At 38.1% G+C, this 13,477-nt stretch overlaps 1 protein-coding gene across 1 annotated transcript in view; it reads right to left on the bottom strand.

Annotated features, from left to right (window-relative positions):
* RAP2A (RAP2A, member of RAS oncogene family) overlaps positions 1-13,477 on the bottom strand; it is a 29,480-nt gene that overhangs the window by 14,699 nt on the left and 1,304 nt on the right. The gene's annotated exons all lie outside the window — the stretch shown is intronic.

Below are 13,477 nucleotides of genomic sequence, written 5' to 3'. Positions count from 1 at the left end.
CATTTGAATATCCAGACACTTCTTAGTAAGAACTTGTTTGTAAGATGACATTAAATATAGGGTACCTGGTAAAACAGTGAAATCTAAACATTTTACTTTTTCTCACATACACAGATGTGTGCATGAATATCTCAAATCTAATATTTGATTAACTATCAAATGAAGCCATCTAGAATGAGGAACTCAGATATAGTCATCATCTCAGATGTCAAGCTATTTATATTTTAACTACTGTATAAATGTTAATTTACTTGGGTCTACTCTAGGTTATAAAAAGCTCCTCTTTCCCAGAAGAGTTTTACTAACCTGTCTGACAGCCATTTCATTGTCCATGAAGACGCTCTGTGGCAGCCAGTCAAGCCTGCAGACTGTTTTATCTCGTACCTGTTAACCCCACCAGCAAGGCTGGCCCCTGGGGCTGCACCACCACCACGCTGGCACCTCTGGGGACGTGGGCACCTCGGCTGTGCCCAGGCTGTGTCAGCAGCACCGGGGTCACAGCCCAGGGCTCTGGCTGCCAGCATCCCTTGGGCAGCAGAGCAGCTCCGCGCTGGCGCTCTGCCGCGGCCGTGTGCCGGCCATCCGCTGTCACCCAGAGACGGGGAGGGCAGAAAGGGTAACCCATGCACAAGTGCGTGACACAGGGAAGCAGAACAAAATCAGTGCATATGTTTCTTACTGACACAATTTTTTTTTTCAGAGGGAAACACAAACAAGCCAGGCAAACCTAAGAAATTTCTTTAAAATGCTGCGAATTCCCGCATGGATACCAATTTTCATATTGCTCAAATTAGGTATGAGACAAACAGCGTGGCTTTACACTGGTTTAAACAAATTTGTTCAGAAGCAATTTGGTGAAATAATTTTCACATGTAGACAAAGCCTATTTTAATTTTTTTAAACAGAAGATGACTGCAGAACCCAGTAGAATCCATTCATTTTTTTTCCTTTTATCCTGAGTCCTGACCCCAGATGGCTAAAAGACTGAAAACCTCTTGTGTACATATATGCACATATTTGCGTGTATGTTTTACATACATTTTAACTGTCTCTTTCTGAGCAAACTTAATTTAAAACAAGTCCATGTACTTCATTTTATTCTAAGAAACAAAATATTACCCCAATATTTACATGTCTATTTGTCACATTTTATGTACCAAAAGGATGGCAATTTGTATACTTAACCCTCTAAAGTAACAGTAAGAAAATATTAGAAAAATACTGAAATATTTGAAAAAGAAGAGTTTCTTTTAAGAAAGAGATTATGTTTAAAGGTATTGTACACACACCTCTGTGTCCATTACACCTTCTTCACTGAGTCACTAATTGGTAACTAGAATTTCCTGAAAATGGTTCATTAATTATTTTTTCCACATTACGTTGTCCTATTCAGAAAGGCCATTCCAATTAATCTGAAGGTGTGTGCAGAGGTGTGAAGCCTAGACTGTTCCCAGTCCTTTTAATCTAACCACATTTCTTGCTGGCAGACAAAGTCTTTCAAAGCAAGCGTTTTGATCATTTCTTGGAGGAGAATGTAAACTTCAATTACCAGACTAATTATCCCAGCTAGGAAGGCAATACAATTGCTTAATTTTAGAGTAATGATGGACTTTCAAGGTGTGCCTTCTCAGCTTTCATCCAAGGCTGAGCTCACCATTGTCCCTCTCTGGCAGATGAGGCTACCATGATGGCAGTCACTATTTCTGACTAAAAACCATCTGGAGGAGAATTCAACATTCCCCCAGTTACGTGATTTCACACCTTTAGGTTATTTGTTTTCTTTTTTGAATAGACTAATATAAAAAATGATGCTTTTCTCTTTATTTTTTACCAAATATAGTTCGTGAGAAAAAATTAGAAAAGGCAATATCCTGCAATAAATTGTAGCAGTTATATTGAGTGACTAAATTCTTGAGAAGCCATGGAAATAAAATATTTTCTTTTTTCAAAAGTCATACTTCTTCCCTCTGTAGAGCCTACAATGCAGCAAATCTTTCCAGAGGTGAAAACTTTGTAAACACAGGGTTGTTTCTTTTTCTCCAATGTGTCCCTGTCAAGCCTAGGGACATATCAGTAAGTCTTGCAATTCATAGCACCTGCCTTCTCTCTTCCTTAAGTTCCAGAGCAATTTGGCCATTTTAAGTTCAAGTACTCCAATGGTAGCTTTCAGTATATGTTGTTTTCCTTTCCACAAGGGAAAGGTAGGTAAAACCTGAATTGCATGGATTTGTTCAAAGAGTTACTAAAGTACCTAAGACGAAGCAGTCTGGATAAACCACCTTTCCACCATCAAGTTACCATTATGTTTATCTTCAGCTTCTTGTCATGTAATTTTTAGAGATACAGGCCCTTTGAGCACACCTCCTACAGTCTAGTCTTGTGATGGAAGGTTCACATCATCTGCACGTGTCTGTCACGTCCTTCCCTTGAGAAAGGGCCCTGTTTCCCATTAAATGTTCACATGTCCTGTCTACAAACCATCGCTGCAGCCCAGTAGTTGAGCTCTTGGCAATTACAAGTGTAACAAACAGTGTGAATCAAAAAGATGAAAGGAACAGTAGCTCCAGTCCATCAGGAGACAGTCCAAGGACTGCATTTGCTCACTGTGGCTCCTGAAAACCACCTTCACACAGGTGAGGAGCAAGCCTTCCAATTACATGGTCAGTGCAGAATCTGAGGCAAAAGGCCTGGTGGCAGCAGGACCATTCCACAATGTAAAAACTGGAACTCAAGAGTGGTAATAGGAACAGCATTCCTTGCCAACCGTTGTTAACAGACTCATCTGACAGGTAGCAAGTATCTGATTTTGGTTGCTAAGAGATCTGGTTAGAAGAGAGCATGAGAAATAAGAGTTACAAGAAGTTTGTCTACAAACTGCTAGATAGTAAAACAGACTTAGAAATCTGCAACAACAATATAATAAGACAGTGATACTTTGTTAAGTAACAGAGCTTACAAAATCCCAGATGGGACAAATACATCGTGTATGGTACCAGACTAAAGGTGAGACCATTAGATAAATACCCATTCATTCAGTCCAGGCAAAATTACCAGCTTATCCATTATGTTATCTTTAAAGGCAGCAGAGGATTCTTGAACCCCACTCCCATCAAAACATAGCCACACAAAGCAGGCAGCTTGGCTTCTCCCCAGTTTTAATGAATTTTGGGAATATTTGGATTGAGTGCAATCCTACAATGTGTTGTCATGCCTAAATTTTCCAGAACATCACGGAGCACAAGGCTATTGATTCTCTCACATGGCTAACCCATACCAACTACTGGAGAAACAGATGGCATGAAAGGAGACTGCTGAGCATCTGCAGCTTCTGATGTTAAGTGAGGCTGCAGACACCCAAACATATGAAGATGTACCACTATGAAGGTAAGTACAAACACAAGAAGGCAAATTCACAAATCCCAAGGGAATAACAGAAAAAGATTGGATGTACAAGATAAAGAAAGGTACCAGGACTGGTACCCAGACAGACAGAAGAGATACCCAATGAAAGCAAACAAATCAAGTTTCTTCCTGTTTGATACTTAACATTAAAACTCTATGGACTCTTGACAGGCTATCCTGATATAATCTTCTCCAGTTTCTTTCTAGGAAGGAGTCTATCATCTCTCAGACAACTATTTGTATAAGGATAGACTTCTAAGCAGATTCTACTCCAAATAAAATTTTATAATCAGCAACAAGGTGTGCATAGAACTCCTTCTAGAGAAGGAAGAGATCTGAAGCACAAGACTTGTTTATCCTATGCTGTGGATGATTTCATCATTGAGGCTGTGGCCTACTCCATATTCTATACTAAAAAAGTCATACAAAGGCATTCAGAAACTCACTGCTCAAAACATACAGAACGAAACTGATGTGAAAAAGGAGGTAGAGAGATTTACTCATTCTGATGGCAAATATTTCTGGGTCTGAAAGCAAAACTGATGTAGATAAATATACTGGGACTCCAGAAGAGTTTAGAGGCCCATGACCAGGAGACTCCCCAATAAATTTCTTGAAAAGCTGCACCCATTCAAAATTTTTGTCAAAACAAGGTATTTGTCTGAAGGCCTAGAGCTGTGCAAGCCCAGCTGAGCCACATACTGGAACCAAAACAGGGTCACACACCTAAGGTCTCTGCAGACTCATGCAAGCAGCCAAGCCCCTCAAGAGGCCTAATTCACTAAACATTGCTTACTGAGGTTACTAACACAACAATAGTAAGATATGCAACAAATCCACAACAGCTATCACTTCCACAGAAAGCCCTGGGAATAAAAGCAAGTGGTGTCAATGGTGTTTCTCACATTTAACATAGTACAGCGATTACAACCCTGATCAATGAGGTGACAGACCTGTACTACACACCTCCTTTAGACACAGGAGTTTCACATCTGCTTTTCCCAGAAGACTTTTCTAACCACTCAACTGCAAGAGAGGTTCAGAAAATATTCTTCAATGTTTTTGTTGAAGACATACCACTATGAAGGTAAGTACAAACAAAAGAAGGCAAATTCACAAATCCCAAGGGAACAACAGAAAAAGATCGGATATACAAGATAAAGAAAGGTAGCAGGATTGGTATCCAGTGATTTCTCAGGACTGCTTATTCTCTTTAGGGAAGTCACTGCAAAAATGCAAAATTGATATCCCATATAGTTAATGATCACCAGAAGACTCCCCTAGTCAGGGTGACCGTAATATTTCAAGAAAGGTCAGCTGCTGCTTCATGATGACATACTGACTTCCATTTCTCTCCCATTCTTTTTAAGTGTTTTGACCCGTGGCCAAGCCTGTTTCTCAAGAGAAAAGATTCTGCATATATGACTTGGTAGTTTGAGTGGTTTGCTGCAACAGTATTATACACCTTAGAACAAAGCAGATTCCTAAGGAAATGACCCAAAATAGCTTAGTGTTTTTTTTCCTGTAAGGGCCAGGTCTCACTTATTTCTAAATGAAATGCTTAAAAAGAGAAGGTTGGCATCAGGGAAAAATATTTTTAAAAAGGCATCTGTTCCAGAGCACTGCATGTTCACAAGACTGGTGCCAGGAGTGCCTGCTTGCATCCTGCACATTTGGTGCAATAACAAAACCAACCTCTCCTACTTCCAAAGCCTCCATGCATCCTGAGGAGCTCATCTGCTAAAGAATCCAAGCAGATTGAACAGATTTAAGTGGTACCACACTGACAACCACCACTCTCCTCCCTCCAAACCTAAAACTACACCCAAAGGAAAGCAATGGGAGAACTCAGTCCACATTTTCACTTGGGCTTTGACAGTGGACTGCAGCAGCCTCAACCCAGCAGAAGGTGACTCATTCTTCTCTCTTCCAGGCATTGTAGGGAGTGACATGCATGTCAGCTACCAAGAATCTAACTGTATCTGAGACTGTTATAACAGAGCAGATGCCTTCTTTAAGCACTGAGATGGAGAGCCTGAATTTAACTGGAGACTAAAAAACACTCAGACCAGTTTAGTTTTTTTGCTTTGCGGGGTTAGAGGGGTACAGAGGGCATCTGATAAAATCCTCCAGAAGAAATAGTTCAACATGACCATCTTCTGCCCTCCAAATTATTAAAAAAAACCCAACCTGAATTCCTGAAGCTAAAAAAAGCCCCCAAAAATAAATCAAAAAACACCACTGTGTGACAGGCCTTCAGCAGAATTACTTCAGCAGAAGAGGGGCAAATTCAGAACCTGGAGATAGAAGACAACTACTAGGAAATGCTATTAATATATCAAGTTCTTTTGGCACTGGAAAGTAATCCACAGACTGAAAACATACCTTCCTAAAAACATGTATTTACAAGCAGCAGTATACAAATTAGGACTGATGTCATAGTTCAAAAAAAATACACTTGTTCAGGATTTTGCATCATTAAATACAGAGATGGGTGAAAAAAAACCCCACAAGACTTTTTTTCCCACTCATTTATAAATTCTGGGGGAAAATGGTATAAGTCCCCAACACTTTATATTCATTGTTTAGTTCTAACAAAACCAAGGAGTTTCTAAAATTCATACATTAAATTAAAAACATAGTAAGGACATTTCAAAAGAAAAAAAATTATTGAGAAGAGAATTTATGCATTTCTATATTGGTCTTATAAAGTTCATAGCTTTTTGAAAAGACAAAAGCATTCAATTATTTTATAAAATGTTTCAAGTAAGATTTTGTACAGCAATTTAAAAGATGCTACAGCAGTGCTGGAAACTGCACCCAGATCTAATGAGATAAAGTAGGTTGATCAGTCCTGGCTTACACTCTTTACTGTAAAATATATTAGGGGTAAGAGGGCAAACAATTCAAACATTCTCCTCTGAAAACTTGCTCATAATTCAGCAGACATGCTTATAGGCTTGTGGTGACCTATTTGGCTGTTTCTTGAAAGCATCCTTTCTTGCAATTAATCAGAAATCCAGGATCAAAGCTCTTCTTCACAACATTCAGAGCACTTAAGTTCAGTGCCTTATCCAATTCATTTCCAGTTCAAATTAAATTGTAGTTGAGTTGAAACTCACATGGGAATCTCAAACACTATTAATCTTTTAGTTAAGGTGGCTACCTGTTAACAAGAACAATAATGGAAGTCCCCAAACCATTCTTTAAAGTAAGAACTGTATTTTATTTTACCATGGACCACTACCCTATTACTTTCTAATATTTTACAAATGCTTTAATGTCTTCCTCATCACCATGACTTCTGCAGAAGACAATATTTTAAAAATTGTTAAAGCTCCATCTACAAGACACAAGTGATATTTCAAAACAAACTAATCAATCCTAAAAACATTCCTCCTGTTTGTCCTTCACCTGATCTTTCACATTCCTCCTGTTTGTCCTTCACCTGATCTTTCACCCAGTCTAGGGCTAACCAAGACAATAACTAAAATATTGTCACCATTGCATTTTTAAAGAGTACAGCGCCCAAACGTACTGAGCGAGCCCCATGACATTAATGTTGATAAAGGATAACATGCCCACAACACACCTTTAATTCTCTTGTCTAGACTAGGATTTAAGACAACACAGCTGCCAAAATGCACCCAACCCATTGATACAGAAAGTGTTCAAGTTGCACTCATCATTGTAAACTGCACCTAGACTGTAGTGTTTGCCTTAGTGCAGCAAAAACTGAAGAACAGATTGGAAACCTCTGGAAAACAAACCCAGACTAGAACAAAACAAACCCAAACCCCCCAAAAAGAGCAGAAGCAAGCTAATGAATAAGAGAGCCCATAGAAGCAGATAGCTACAGTTCTTGTTACCTTAAAATCTTTCTGCAGAAATCTTTATACAAGTCACAACGTGCCAGGATAATTTAGCACTGCAGTCCTGATTGCTTCCCTATTCTCTCTCAAAACGTTATCATCACACACCACCTACACCATTTACAAAGAGGAAAAAAAATTGTTTGAGCAACACTTGTAATGCTCCATAAATTAAATAACCAGTAACCCCAGGTTTTTTCTTAGGTACAAGAAATAAAAATCTGACATTCAATTATTAAGAAGAAAACTAGAAATAAAATTTAATGGAAGGATTTGATAATTTTTTGGGAGATCCACCCACTCAGACATTTCACATTTTAATTTAAAAACTTCCAACAGCCAAAGAATGTCTATTTTTGAAATTCTGGTCTAAGAAGTATGCCTGATAACATAGGAGCTTGAACTAAACATAATGTCACCCAGATTGCTTCACGTTTGACCAAAGAATTAAACTTATTTCTATCCACACACTATCTAACTGAAGAAATACTTTGAAAGAAAATATTAAACTTACTGACAGCTGTGTTGGCTATAAAAAAATCAGTATTTAAAGAATTACTGTCCTCCCAGCAAAATAAGAAATTCAAAGACAAAACTAGAAATTCTAATGAGCAGTAATTTTTTTTAAAGAAAATTCTCCAAATATTCAAAAATCTTTGTCAAAACAGCCTAATGAAGAGCAAGATGGAAAACATTCAACCCCAAGCATTAATGCTATATTACTGAACTAAGTTATGAAAGCAATTAAAGTCATGAAAATATTTGGTCTTTAACACATTAAATGACATTTTTACAACACAGACACAATCAAGCAATATTGCACAACCAAAAACAAATTTAAAAAGTCTTGCCACATACTGTTCTATTATTTGATAACTGTAGCTATCCAAAAATTATCCACACGTGTCTACAACAACATAAGCTACAGCAGCAATTAAGACCCAAACCCAGAAGATGATGCTAAGGAATACAGGCATCATTTGAAAAAAAAAAAAAAAAAAGCACTATACTCTAAACTAGCACAATCTAAACTAAACACGCATACAAAAGGAGCTTGCCTACCTGGCTTTTTCAATAAAAGTCCAAAGAACACCTAAAAAGCAGGAGGGGATAAAAAATATTCATATTCAGTGTTCGGATACGAAAACTATCATGTCATTTTACCTTACAGAGAAAAATAAATAAAACTTGGGAAGGAAGGAATACCTATCAAATTATCTGGACTAGGCTGTGGGGATGGTAGGGAGCAGGGAAGCAGCCAAAAAAACCCCAACACGTTAGAACACTTTGGTTATAAGCATTGTCTTCAATTTTCACATTTTCCACTGAAAGAAATTCAAAGTAATATGTATATTTCAGATTATCAAGACCATGAGAGTGGGAAAGTATGAGGGGGAAGAGTCAAGAGAACTCTGCAAATATGTAATTAAATTCAAAAGTTACTACAGGAAAATATTAAAGGTTACATGTTCTGAAGATGCACGAGCACCTTGAAATATCTGATTTTAAGACTAAGCCAAACAACTTTAAAATAGTCTTCTATAGCTTAAAATTGCACATTGTCAGACATTTTTTAGAGGATTGTCTATATAAGACTCGTAGGAACCTATAATTTTATCTGACAGAATTAGTTAATTAATTTCAAATTAAAACAAAGGTAGATTCACACACACAAAAAATTAATCTAAGCTCTATACAATGCTTCTTTTGTCTCTAAAGTTTAAAAAACCTGAGAGTACAAATCTGAGTTATGCTTTTTCTATCACAGACACTTTCTAGAGGACAGTCTGTGTATCAGTTCCCCAATAAAACACAAGGGATGGCCAGACAGCTGAAAGTTCTGATATTATACACAGGGTCAATTAGGTATGACTGACTACTTCTGCCTACCCCTCCTCCATATCTTTACAGATGCCTGAAGAGTTTATATTTTGTTCTTATAAATCAGCGAGGTTCCCACCTGAGAAGCAGCTATCCATAGGCGTCCCTTAACTAAGAAAGAAGGAAAAGGGAGACCAGTAGAGTTCTTCTATTGTACTTGAATATGTGCAAACGTTTGCTGAGATTTAGAATCTGTTAATCTGTTCTTCCAATGAACTCCTAAATTTCATCTCATGGGTGCACAAGAGTGGCTGGCAGCTTGGCCAAGGGCAGAATGGGGGCCATATTTTTTACCAAAACTGCCTTTCTTTACCCAAAGATGAGTACTCAAAACAATCCATTACATTAAGATGACTGCAAGAAAAAGAACTCTTCCTAAAAAAGACTTAAGGATTTCAGTGTGTGCTTATTTCTGCCATCTCTACACAGCTAGAACGTATTAAAATCCCCAGACATTTGTCAAGTACACTTCAGAAGAAACAGGATTTTCCATATTTCACTTCTACCAAACACTTCAGTGTTTCTTCCTGAAAGGTTGAAGCCATGTTTGGGGTTGAAGGTGTTATACCAGGGTTCATAAAAAATCCTTTAACTACTGCTCAAACGTAGAAAAAATACTTTCTGAAAATAAGGCTGCAACACACATAGAACTTCAAAAACTGAAAAATTTGACCTTGTTTAAGGAGGTCTTATGTTCTTTGAATAAAAACAAAACTTCGATTTCAAAGTATTTGGAAAGCAATATTTTCAACTAAACTTTTGAGCAATTTGTAATTTCAAATACAGTTTTCCAGACTTAATCACCATTAAGTCACTAAATACATCAACTATCATTGACTGAAGATGCTGATTTCACAATTAATAAATTTCAATAATTACATCTCTTGTATGCTTTAATATTACACAGAATCCCTAGACTGAGAGGCAGATTTTCATCCTGATCATAAACCACAGCTACAAAGAACATTGTCAACTCAAAGACACATTTCTGTGATATTTCATAGCACCATACTTCTATAATTTAGCTTACATCTCCAGCCAATCTAAATAAAATAAATTTTCTGGTCTTTTTCTTCTAGAGAAGAAGCATTAGATTAATGAAAAGGAAGGTTCTTCTCACTACTTGGAGTAAAATAGCCCTTTTGAGAAATACTTAAGTATAAATACTTAAGTAGGCTCTGTTAGTCTCTAAAATGTGAATGCAACGGTCCTGTATTTAAAGCACAGGTCAGACACCTAGAGAAATTACTACAAGTGAAGAACTCAGAACTATGAGTTTGCTTTTACTTCTAGGCACTAGTTTTCTGCTTGAATAGAAATAATACTTTCCTCTTTCTTGGGGTTCAACTGACAAAAACACTATAAAAATGCCTGTGGAACAGATTGAGAAATTACACTATTGAAGGCTAAGCAAGCACCTAGAATTGATACCTAGTGAGTTTTAAACATACCTCCATAATGGAAAAACATTGGCTGTCACATTAAAAATTAAAATTCAGTATTTGGCAAATACCAGCAGATTTTCTTTACAGAGCTTCCTAATCACACAACAAACACAAAAGTGTTAGAAGATACCCAACTCCTTTTCCCACAAAAATAAAATTGAAATTTGCACTACCTAATCTTCATACTCACTAATTACTTCTAAATCTCGACATCTAACTGGGGTGTATCACTTCCAATCTGTTCTTCTGACAGCTTCTGTTCTTCCTTCACTGCAGACCTTTGTTGGCATGGGCCCACTCATCCAATTTTGCCCTGCTCTCACAAATAGAAGGTTCCTCCAGAAAACAGCTCATTCTGAAACTACGGTGAGTTCAGTCTGCAGCATAAACAACTCTTTGCTGCCAAGCCTAAATCTAAGGAAGAAGGCCCCAGAGCTGCAGCACCCACCAATGCACAGGTGGCATACCTTGTGTATTACCTCACCAGGAGGCAGTAAAGCAGCAGCTGATCCTCTTTATCCTTCTTGAATACAGAAAATAAGTAGTGTTCAAAGCTACCAAAACTACCTTATGTACCTTCCTAACAGTACAAACCTTCAGCATATTCAAGAATCAAGGAACGAGGTTTAAAGGACCTATTTGGCAAAAGCAGGGTTCAGAAACCAGTTCCAGGTGCCCAAACTGGGATTGGATCAGGGTGTTTCCGATGAAGCATCTGGAGGAAGAACAGCAGCTGTGATTTCGTACCACCATGATCCTTCATCCAGCGCTGGCAGCACTCTGTACTGCAGGAAACTCTGGCCCAGAGTACAGCGAGCACCTCTGAAACCTCTTCCTCCTCCTCATCCTCTGTCTAGGCAGAGCTGCTGGGGGTGCACCTGTCCACCCAGAACTGGCAGGATTCCCTTCTCAAGGTAAAGCACCTGGACTGTCTCTTAGAAAGATCTAAACAAAACTCATTTTTTTAATTTGAGAAGAGGAATACTGTTTACATTTAAAACATTTTCTGAAAAAGACTTTTAAATACCTGTTCAAAAGGCATGGAGACATCCTCCACTCTGGATAAAGCTGTGCACCTTGACTGAAAGGGATGCAAGGCCTACAGACACTACACAAGGAAGCTCAACTTCACAGTTTTGCCATTAGGGGAGTTCTCTGCAAGCTGGCAGAGCTGGATTTCAGACTAAGCCTATTTATGTGCTAATATTAAATAGCCATTTAAAGAGAACAGAAACTACAGTGGGAAGAATGATCTCAATCTCTTCTAACCACTAAGCTTCAGAGTTCAGTGAAGGTCCACTTGTTTCCTCTCTTTCATTCATGAACATGTCATTCATTCCTCTAGGATCACTCAGATTCATCAGGTGGGGCAAAGGACTCGCTGAGCTTGGCTGGCCTGGTAAGGGCTGGTTAGACCAGGGAAGCAGAAGACTCAAGTGCGCATCTCTTAACCCAAAGAGGGAATTTCAACTGGCTTTTCTACTTTAGAGAGTGTAATTAAAATTACTCTCTAATTATGTTATAACACAGGGATTCTTTAATCCGAAAATAAAATAGCAAGGACAATATGTAAAATGCACAGATACCTTCCACTTAGAGACCTGGCCAATTGGTTTTCAGTACAACTAAAGCTCAGAGACCTTTCAGAACACGGTTTTGTATCAATATAAGCACATAGTTGTCATCCAAAACCCCCAAGAAAATCGTACAATTATTTGTTCCTCAGCATGGATTAAATGCCTTTCTGTGACTAAATTATAATTTAGAAGTCCTTGTACAGATGCATATTGTATCTGTAAATATGCATTTTTCAGGTTCAACTGGTAAGAAGGATGCAAGCTTTAGTCTACAGCACATTAGGTCTTACACTGCCTGCGAACCTGAGTTCCAAAACATAACACCCCCACCACAACCCACATATGCAAATCAGGCAAGTTACCAAGTAAAAATCTGGTACCCTTGCTGAAGCTACATTCTTTTAATGCATCATATTCCTTTCAACTACAACTCAATTAAAATTATCTGGGCTTGCTAAAATTTTCAGGATTTCAGCTGCATTTAGATTACTTTGCATAAATGAAATTTAGGATTACAATGTTGCTCATATGTCTCACAAAATATCTAACCAAACGCTGGAGTCTTGCAGTAAAAGAGCTGGCAGATGAAAAATGAGAGCAGCATTCAGACCCACTCTCAGCAGTGCTGAGTCAATGTAACTATGGAAGTACAAGTTGCTTTCTATTCTGCTTCACCTATCTACAGCTGGTCAGCTGGGGTCTGAATGCAGATGCTCCAGCACAAGGTACAAAGCAAGCTGCAAAAGCCACAAATATAAATTCAGAAGCTAAATGAATTTACAGTGATGATTAAATACAAGAAAACCAAAAGCATTTATTAATGAATAAAGTCTACCTGAACTACTTAAAGAAAAAACCTTCCTCTGTAAGGTATGTGCGAATGATAAGAACGGAAGGATACTGAAAATGCACTTTCCATAATAAATGCAAAGTAACTCCATTACATAGGTCTTTAGAAATCTCCACTGAAAGAGTCAGGACACACATTAAGAAACACCCACTATGAAGAAGTTGCAAGTCTTTAAAAATAGCAGTGCTCTGCCTCCTCCCTCCCCTTTCCCCTACTCACCCTCCTCCCCAATTTCAAAATACATCTTCCCCAGGCCTTGGTCTGGAATGGCAGTTTCTGTGAACAGACCATACCCGACCATATGATTAGCCATTATTATTATCACCTTTTATACTCTACTCTACACTAAGATGCAAATCCAACAGATGTGGTCCAACTAAGTTATTTACAAGGGTTTCCCTTTCAGATGTCCAAGCCAAAGCTCCAACCAGTTCTGCGATATAATTACAG

The sequence above is a fragment of the Melozone crissalis genome, unplaced genomic scaffold (assembly GCF_028551555.1).
Source record: "Melozone crissalis strain CALT ecotype California unplaced genomic scaffold, PUWL_Pcris_2 ptg000013l_1, whole genome shotgun sequence".
NCBI lineage: Eukaryota > Metazoa > Chordata > Aves > Passeriformes > Passerellidae > Melozone > Melozone crissalis.
Note: the sequence above shows the minus strand (reverse complement) of the source record. Positions and strands in the feature narration are given on the sequence as shown.